Below are 10562 nucleotides of genomic sequence, written 5' to 3' on the forward strand. Positions count from 1 at the left end.
AAAGACATCATCATTGCTCAAAGAAAACACCGAAAAACAATGGAAGCTTTAATTGGAGTGGAATCTGATAGACAGCACCTGATGCCAAGTCTGCATCTTCTAACACCTGCAGTCACTGCAGCAGCTGAATCCAATGTGTCCAAAAGGGATCTATTCTATTCAATTGCAAATGATCTAGATAAGACTGAGAATAAGATACTGCACGGGACATAGCAGAGTTGGTCAAGTTGAGTGGAGATGAGTTTGCTATTTGGCACAGCTTTTGCATCAATAAAGCAAGTAAAAGGTGTGAAAGATAAAAAAAAGGGTGAAAGTGTGAAAAGTGAATTGGCCAAATTGAGGTGCATATAAAGTTTTTGCTTTCTTTCAATTCACTAATGGGGCTCATTTGAATCAGGTGAATTGAGTTCTGCTTTTGGAAACTGGGTTAAGAAGGGGTGCACCGGTCCTGGAGGTACTGCAATACCAGGTCAATGCGTGGAGTGGACAGAGCAAGATTTTTTCCATCTCCTTGTTCTAAAAATCCATTTAATATATGGTCCCCAGAGAGGGGACGTATCAGATATTAAACTGATAAGAACAGATTTAATTTTTTTTTTTTTCTGTTTATCAGTAGGACTTCAAAATAACAAAGGTGATCGCCTCCCGTTGCCTGGGAACCGTCCAGGCACAAGAGGGCTATGTGTCACCAGAAGGCGCACACACTTCCTCAAGGCCGGCAGACGTGCAATCCCAGGCACCTTCCAGTACCGACCAAGGTAGCGTCCTCCGAAACTACACTTGATCTTAGCCAAAAGGCCGAGAAGCTATAACCCGAATTGGTTACGGCCTTGAGTGGCACCCTGGCCTATACCGGACACATCTTAGGGAGAGGGAGACAAACCCACGCCTACAGAAGACATTTTGTCACCCAAGCCAACCCTTGAAAAGGCTGTTTTGCAGAGCAAAAACAAGAAGAATGATGCTTTTTGCAGCCGCCGCCCACTGCAATTAATCTGAATAACTCCTCCTCCTCCAAGCACCTCCCCTCCCCCTTGCAGTCTTTCCAATTCATGATACAAAAAGACGGACGGACAGGACAGGACAGGACAGGCTGCCTGACTTTCCGTCACTGCCACCCTTTGCCATCCTTGCCCGTAGAAAGCCCTTTCATCATCCCCAAACCCTAATCTTTTCCCTTCCCTTCCCAGCTGCGTCTCACTCCCTTTCATTAGGAAGTGAGCGCAGCCTTTTCTCCGTTCTGCACATGCGCGACGTTAAACACAAATGCGCAGGCGTGCGTTCCATTAGCCTCACTGCATTCCACTCCCATACAGGAAGTGGGCGCAGCTATTACTACGGTCGCACATAAAAGAACCCACGGCCACCACTGCACACAGCTGACTCCACCACAGGACACCCACTTCTACACCAACGCAGGTAAGACAGGATCGGCACCTCTATGCTCCCGTTACAATCAGGCTCAGTCACCATGTGATAACGCTCTCAACTCTTTAGTTGCAGGCTCCCCTTGCTTCACCTCCACTGGCTGTGCTGCCATTTCCTCTCCCACCTGGAAGGTATACTTTATTCCACTATTTTCCTGTTTCTCTCTTCCCCCTTTTCCCATAACCTACTTTTATCTGCATTTGTGGGGTATCTATATGCTATTTACATCATAGTTTTATTCATTAATATGGAAGGGAAGAGTGCCCATGAGAGTGTTGAACTGCGGAGAGCAAGAGATTAAGCTGCTCCGATTTGCCACCATTGATAAGCTGTTCTCAGTAGATACACATGCTATCCAAACAGCAGCATCCACCATTGCTTCAGCCCACCCATTCAGTGACAGCTCACCAAGTCAGCCAGAGGAGTGGTGTAAGGAATTACACGTAGGCACTGACTCCACACCTTCACATCACAAGAAGGGGGTCTACAGGCTAGTGCAAGAATACGAGCAAGTCTTCAGCAAACATCCGCTAGACTTTTGAAGAATAAAAGGGGTCAAACACTACATCCCCACAAGTGCACACCCACCCATCAAAGAGAGATATAAGCCAAAACTACCTGCACATTACCAGTGTACCAAGGACATGTTGAGCAACATGAAGGAGGCTGGGGTTATCCGTGACAGTTGTAGCCTCTGGGCAGCTCCGTTGGTCCTGTTAAAGAAGAAGGACAGCACCACTCCCCTGTATTGAGGAATAGCTAGCTGCATTGAGAACTGCAAATTATTTTTCTACCCTTGATCTCACTAGTCGCTATTGGCAAGTGTCCGTTGCTGAGGCAGACCGGGAGAAGACCGCCTTTGCCACCCCGATGGGTCTCTGCGAGTTCAAAAGCATGCCCTTCGAGCTGTGCAATTTGCCAGGAACCTTCCAGAGGCTGATGGAATGCTGCTTGGGACACCGAAACTTTGAAACGGTACTGCTATACCTTTATGATGTTATTGTTTATTCTAAAGCAAACAAGATTTTAGGGTGTATAAAAAGGGAGATTAGATCCGGTGATCCCAACGTATTGTTAACCCTCTATAAATCACTTGTAAGGCCACATCTGGAATATGGGGTAAAGTCCTGAGCAGGTTGATAACCATTGGTTTGAGCATGGTAGGGTGTAGTGCGCATCTTCCTGCATCGGTAAAAGCTGCAGAAGTCCTTGAAGATTTCCGCTTCAAAGGCAGTGCCTTGATCTGTGAGGACTCTCTCTGAGTAGCCATGAGGTCTGCATAAGTGTGCTTGGAAGACCTTCGCTGCAGTATGGGCCATTAGATCTTTGACTTGTACCACAACCATAAATCTCGAGTAGTTGTCTACCATCGTAAGTGCATACGTGAGCTCGCCTCGATATTCTGCAACAAAACTCCCTTTTTCGATTTCAGTTTCAGCAAACACTCCTCTTCCTGTAGAAAATATTTATCATTACCTAAGACAGTCATTCTAATGCATGACAATATTAAGGCAATTTAGTTAAAACTTGTTTTAACTCACCTTTAAGGGGATTGATGTATTTCATGGTCAATCCAGGTTTGTCAGTGATGGCACTGACATAATGTATGGCGTCTTTTTCGGGCGTTATCCTTTGCCTTTTCATTGTGAAAATCCAGTTGCCTATATCAAAGCAAATTCTACTACTTGTAAAGTATGCAGAAAATGAAATGTAGAACATATAACATCAACTGCTTAGGAACGCATCATAGGTTAGTACTTAAAAGGATATTGTCATGTTCTAGTCATAATGCAAGCTGGACATTTTTCATGTTACCCTGTAATCGCCGGCCTGTTCTAATGCTCACAAGCCAAGATATAGGCTCAGCTGCTAAGGCTTCCCTCTGCCTTCTGAATGAAACTTGAATATGTCTGGCTCACTGTGTATATAGCAGGTGCTCAGAAAAAATAAGAGTCAATTCAATAGAAATAGCTCTGGCACACTATAGTGATCAATAACGTAAGAAAAGAACTCTTGGAATGCTGAAAATTCTTTATTTGTGCAAAAGGATAATTCATCCAACGTTTCGACCTTGTTTTTAGGTCTTTATCAAGGATAAAGTTATCTAAGATCATAAAGGGTTACAAAACCATATAAACACGTAATTAGTACATAGTACAACATAACAGTACAATATATTGCTACTTGAGAGTACAATGGGTCAAATAACCATGATGCACATACAAAAAATTTTTCCAAAGCCATAGTGAAAACATTTGTACTGAGGAAAGAAAATTTCCACATGACCTATCTGGAGAAACATTCTGGATCAAACAACCAAAAATAGTCAAGCAGGTAAATACACACCTATATGGATAACAGGATGATATGTGTTCAATTGTATAGCGTCATTGCCATTAAGGTACAAATGGAAAACTTGCAATCCTATATAGTGAAGGAAATGAACACATATCATATCAAAGAACACAGGAACATGGGTGTGAGAAAAACCTCAATGTTTATACTTTGTTCTTTATAATGGTGTGAACATGTATATGTCTCAGTACCTTATGCACTTGAGAATTCTAGTGAGTAGATGATGAAAGCCTATTTCAGAACTGGAATCGGTAAATAATTGTAGGTGGAATCTAAATGAAAAGATGGTACAAGTGTTATCATGACACGTGGGCTATAACACAATGGACCGTGTGACAAAGAAGAAAGGAGAGAAAGAAGAGGAAGAAAATGCAACTACCTGTAACATTACGTGATAGTCACTGGTAAGTATCACTTGACAATTCAAGTGAAAAAGGATTCCTTTATTAAAGGGTTCTCAGTCGCCTCAGGATCATGAAATACTAGGGTAAATGATATGAGAATGGGTAAGAAGCACCACTAAAGGAAATATGAGATGCAGGACATATATCTATAAACCCCTGAACTACATGATAGAAATAAAAAGAAGAAAAAAGAAAAAAAAGAAGAAAGAAGAAGAACACATAGAATGCGGAAAGAGAATGGGTACAACTACCTGAGTTACTGCAGGGAGGCCCCTGGTTGGTATTGTGAGGGTTAGTGGAATTCCTTCACTGAAGGGTTCTCAGTTGCCTCAGGTTCGTGAAAAATGCTATAGACAAATAATGCCCGGAGAAAAGGGGTTCATATACAGCGAATAATGGTAATACAAGGTACATGTGTCACATGTAATAGTATATATATATATATTGTACTAAGATCTACACCAGAAATAGAAAGTAGTCCCTCTGCCTTCTGTCTAGGTGCCCTGAGTTATGTCCTGTAAACTGTCACAGCGACCCAGACACACATGTGTAGTAGGGGAATATCCCTGCTGAGATGCCAGTGCTAGAGCACACGTTTGCTGTGGAGTTGAACGCTATGTGAGCAGTTCTTACCTTCAATGAGCAGAAGTCTCTTTTTTCAGATTTCAATATCTCTGTGGGTATCTGGCAGAAATATGGAATACTCTTTACTGCTAAGACCCTGTACACCACTCCCACTAAAGGGGGCTTTACACGCTGCGACATCGCTAATGCGGAGTCGTTGGGGTCACGGAATTTGTGACGCACATCCGGCCGCATTAGCGATGTTGCTGCGTGTGACACCGATGAGCGATTTTGCATCGTTGCAAAAACGTGCAAAATCGCTCATCGGTGACATGGGTCTCCATTCTCGATTATCGTTACTGCAGCAGTAACGATGTAGTTCGTCGCTCCTGCGGCAGCACACATTGCTCCGTGTGACACCGCAGAAACGAGGAACCTCTCCTTACCTGCCTCAAAGCCGCTATGAGGAAGGAAGGAGGTGGGCGGGATGTTCCGGCCACTCATCTCCGCCCCTCCACTGCTATTGGGCGGTCGCTCAGTGACGTTGCTGTGACGCCGCACGAACCGCCCCCTTAGAAAGGAGGCGGTTCGCCGGTCACAGCGACGTCGCCGGGCAGGTAAGTATGTGTGACTGGTTCTGTTCGGTGTTGTGCAGCATGGGCAGCAATTTGCCCGTGTCGCGCAACAGATGGGGGCGGGTACCCACACTAGCGATATCAGGACCGATATCGCAGTGTGTAAAGTAGCCTTTAGTCACATGACCAAGACTGTATCTGTGTCCCTACAACACACTTGAGACAAATGTGTGTGTGAGCCTGCATTGTGGGGTATATATAATATATTATAGAGCTGGGAAGGATCATTCTAAGCAGTGAGCTGTTCCAGTATTTGTAGGAAAATACCCAGTAGAAGCCTCAAACACAGCACCAATACCTCCCATCAGTATCCCACCACAGTGCCATGTAACCCATGCCCTACACTCCCATCTACACCAATACTATACAGGCACAAACTAGTATATCTGACTAAAAACCCCCAAAATATGAAGAACGGCCTATAGTTGAGTGTGGATATAAAATCTATGTGAGCAGAGCTAGAATAGAAATCACTGATCGCATTGAAGTCATTCTGACCATAAATCACCATGATATCAAGGTGAGGAGTTGTGTGTTACTGCTGGGAGGAAAGGGTTAACAGTGGAATATTAAGGTGCATTTCTGTGTGCAGTGTTACTAGTCAATGTACAAATTGTCTCTCCAGTAAAGGAGACAAACTCTAGCACAGCGCCACCTATTGGAAGTAGCGATCCTAAAAGTCACAAGTGGATTTTCAACAATCCATTGCAATATGACTCAGGATATATAAGCCAGATCAGAATCCCAATTTGCAGACACGGTGTTTCGGGGTGCTTGCCCCTCGTCAGTGCAAAGTATGGGGGTGTCAATGTAGTCATTGTAACAATTCAGTATGAGCTGCTCTTGGTGCCGGGGGAGGGAGATGCTCTCCTGAGCAAGATAGATGGGGAATGAACATGATATCTATATAGTGTAAGGCAGGGGGTCTCAAACTCGGCTGGGTGTATGGGCCGCACAGAGGAAAAAAATAATGTGGGGGGCTGCATTCTTTGCAGGACAAAGTGACATTTTTATTGGTACCATATATATATTTTTTTTTCACACACCTTTGGATGACTGATTTTCAACATTTTTCACTTGTTTATTATAACAAATGTGCACATTCTTTGGTTAAATCTAAAAAAAAAAAATTGATGTTAAAAAAAAGTTATGCCTTATTTTGTTTTTTTTACAGTTTATCCCTTTCTTTTAACTAATAGTGTTACAATTATGACGCTAGCGTTTTGTGAAGGGAATGCTTTGCCTACTTCCGTGACTATGGCCTTCCAGAACTGCTGCATTTTGGCTGACCTCTCCGCCTCGGGAATAAGAGACATAAAGTTCTCCTTGTAGCGTGGGTCTAACAGTGTTACCAACCAGTAATGATTGTCGGCCAAGATGTTCTTAACGCGAGGGTCACGAGACAGGCAGCTTACCATAAAGTCATCCATGTGCGCCAGACTCTTAACAGCCATCACTTCAATATCCAGACCAACACGATGACTGAACATGCTGTCCTCCTCCTTCTCCTCCTCCTCCTCCTCATCTACCCTGTCCTCTGGCCAGCCACGCTGAACTGAGCATATGACTGGTATGCATGTCATATCCTCAATTTGGTCGGAGAGTTGCTCCATGTCTTCATCTTCCTCCTCGTCATAGTCCTCCACTGCACGTTGTGATGAGACGAGGCTGGGCTGTGTGTTATCACCCACACCCACTACTGTTTCTTGCTCCAACTCATTGTGTTCCGCCTGCAATGCATCATGTTTGGTTTTGAGCAGAGACCGTTTTAGAAGGCAGAGAAGCGGTATGGTGACGCTAATAATGGCGTCATCGCCGCTCACCATCTTGGTGGAGTCCTCAAAGTTTTGGAGGATGGTACATAGGTCGGACATCCATCTCCACTCCTCAGGTGTTATGTGTGGAGTTTGACCCATTTCCCGATGGCTTAGGTGATGCAGGTACTCAACAACTGCCCTCTTCTGCTCACATATCCTGATCAACATGTGCAGAGTTGAATTCCAATGCGTGGGGACATCACACACCAGTCTGTGAGCCGGAAGATGCAAATGACGCTGAAAGCCGGCAAGGCCGGCTGAAGCAGTAGGTGACTTTCGAAAATGTGCAGACAGGCGGCGAACTTTTACCAGCAGATCAGACAGCTCTGGGTATGAGTTTAGAAACCGCTGAACCACGAGGTTGAGCACATGGGCCACGCATGGAACATGTGTCAGCTGGCCTCGCCTCAAAGCCGCCACCAGGTTCCGGCCATTGTCACACACAACCTTTCCTGGCTTTAGGTTCAGAGGTGTGAGCCAGTGATCTGCATGCTGTTTTAGAGCTGTCTACACCTCTTCTGCATTGTGGGGTTTGTCACCTATGCAGATTAGCTGCAGCACAGCCTGTTGCCGCTTCGCCGAGGCAGTGCTGCAGTGCTTCCAGCTTGGGACTGGTGTGGAGGGTAAAGTGGATGAGGATGCGCAGGAGGAGGAGGAGGCTGAAGAGCATGACATTCCGGAGCTGTAGAGTGTGGGTGAAACCCTGACTGAGGTAGGGCCTGCAAACCTTGGTGTGGGAAGGACTTGTTCCGTTCCTCGCTCAAACTGGGTCCCAGCTGGGCTGGGCTGGGTCCCTACCCGGCTGGGTAGGGCGTTGTGGGGGGTTTGTCTATCTCCGTTTGAGGTGAGTTTGTTTAAGTTAGCCTTTTCTTTGGCGTTTTTTGGAGCCCTGCGGGTTGGGGAGTTGGTATCGCCCAGTAAGGCGTTCCCCGGGGGCTTGGATTGGGGTGACATTATGTCAGTGGAAAACGGAGTTGAATTTTGGATTAGGAAATCGAAAACTGATCAGAGAGGTGTGGGTAGACTAGTCCGTTTGGGGATGGTTGTGGCATCTGATATGTGCCCGTTCAAGTGTCTCGGGAATTTTCAACAGATCCGTCCGAAGGTGGATGGCCCCTTATTACATATATCTTTTTATCGAGATACCAATTTGTGAGTGTTTTTAGGGCATGTTTGAAGTCGTTGGGGTTAGATCCGAAGTCTTTCGGATTGGGGCAGCGACGGAGGCCTCTATATGCGGCCTACCGGAGGAGACAGTTAAGCAGATTGGTAGGTGGAAGTCGCAGCGCTTTAAGTCGTATGTACGTCCCCAGGTGGTTGTTGGCAATTGAGGGGAAAAGGGGGGGGGTATTAGGGTATTAGGGTAGCAATGGGGGGGGTGAGAGTGTGTGTTTTTTGTCAATTTGGTTTGGTGAGGCAATAAAATGGTGTCGTCTGTACATTTTGTATTGCAGAAGCACCCCCCCTTCCTTCCCTGGTCTGGATCCTTGGCCACTCTTATGTGTATTGGGGAGCCCGACGAGCGGACGCGAGATGGAACTGGAGACAGCTAGGTTTTGAGAAGGACCTGGCTCTCGTGCGATGGCTCGGTGTTCGGGGGTTAGGGTGCAGGAGGTGCATAGATACGCCCGGTTGGACAGACCTCCTGACATCTTAGTGTTGCATGCCGGGGGGAATGATTTGGGTGGGCGTCCTTTTCGAATCTTGATAAAGGACATCAAACATGATTTGTTACGGTTATGGGCGTCGTTTCCAGGTCTAACGATAGTCTGGTCAGAGATAGTAGCGAGAAAGAGTTGGCAGAAAGCGCGGTCAGTTGACAGGTTGAACAAGGCGCGGGCGAAGGTTAATAGGGCGATCTCGAAGTTTGTTAGTCGGAACGGGGGTATAGCAATACGGCATGTTGAGTTGGAAAGGATGGAAGAGGAATTTTGGTTGGCTGACGGGGTACACCTTAATGCGGTGGGAACTGACTTATGGGCTCTTGGCTTGCAGGGAGGTATTGAGAGGGCCCTTTGCTTGCGGGGGGTCTCAGGCACTTGAAGGGTTTCAAGGTGCCTTCGTTGTGGTGTTGTTTATTGGTGGGTCCTTGAAGTTGGTTTAAAATTGGTTCGGGGATTCATCCGGGTATGGATCCCCTCATTGGCAGAATTGATGGTCCCCTGGTGATTTTGGGGGGGAACCCCGACGGGGTATGTCGGGGCCCCTGGGGGTGTGGTTGGGGTTGACGGAGGATTAACCCTTATAATTTGGTGCTCCTGAGCCAGTGTGGGTAACGGCTGGGAGCAAGTTGAGGTTTTTTATTGCTCGGTTATGGGAATCACCAGGGTTTTGGTAGCTTCAAGGACCTTACCACATTGCAAATTTAATTGGTTATGTATTCTTGTTAATAAAATGGCTGCTATGGCCAAAATTATCCAAAGATAAATTTGTGTCTGTGTAATTACTTTTAAATAAGAAATGGGAATGGAGGTGTGGGGTATGAAAGGAAGACCGGAGTCAACAATTCCAGGGTCAAGCATGTTTATTTGCGTAAGCTTCGTTCCAGGGTAGAAAGGGTAAGAGTGCCTTTCAGAATTCGAAGTGGTCAGACTGTACGGACCACCAAGAACTGCAGGAGAGCTTGAACATCTTCCCATGGATTTGCGACATCCTCCCTCATCAGTTACGTAGGTAAGCAGGTTCTCAGCATTGCAGCCCATTTGTTGTCTTAAGTTAGTTAAGCGGGGTTAACTAACCTGTCAGTTCAGCCTCAGGTCTAAAGCAGAGGCCTGGACTCCACTCCTTACTCCTCACTCCACAACTCTCCTTAAAAACAACTGACTCCTTTTTCCTGCCCCGGGGTCTCCAGACCCCTAGGTGGGCGTTTCCTTCCGTCTGGTCCTGCCCACTGGTGTGCCTGTCTTTCCCTAGGGGAGGTGACTAGGGTTTTCTGGTTGGCTTTGTGTGACTTAGGTGAGGGAAGTTGTTATGCGGGGGCCTATGTGTGACTATCTGCAGTGTCAGGGCGTCACATATGTATGTGTGTATGTCTGCTAAAGGAATCCGCACCGTCATATTTACAAACACAAAATTTTGCAGACACCTCATGTGACTCAGGGAACTTTGTAGACTATGTTTTAACAGGAATATTTAACCTTTACAGTTACTCTCCAAAAAACCTGCCTCCATTAAACTGAATGGAGGTGGGAGCTGCAAGTTATTAATAGCAGCTGTGATTGGTTGCTATAGGAACAAAGGACATTCATAGTATAAGAAGCTTATGTGTGAGATAATATGATGTCAGTGGGGAGACAGATAGAGAGAGACAGACACAGACTGAGAGACAAACAGACAGAGACAGATAGGCATAGACAGAC

At 45.9% G+C, this 10562-nt stretch overlaps 1 pseudogene; it reads right to left on the reverse strand.

The window, feature by feature from the left end:
- Window positions 1-432: 432 nt before the first annotated feature.
- On the reverse strand, window positions 433-639 carry LOC142283175 (U2 spliceosomal RNA; annotated as a pseudogene).
- Between the last annotated feature and the right edge of the window lie 9923 nt (window positions 640-10562).

The sequence above is a fragment of the Anomaloglossus baeobatrachus genome, unplaced genomic scaffold (genome assembly GCF_048569485.1).
Source record: "Anomaloglossus baeobatrachus isolate aAnoBae1 unplaced genomic scaffold, aAnoBae1.hap1 Scaffold_533, whole genome shotgun sequence".
Classification (NCBI taxonomy): domain Eukaryota; kingdom Metazoa; phylum Chordata; class Amphibia; order Anura; family Aromobatidae; genus Anomaloglossus; species Anomaloglossus baeobatrachus.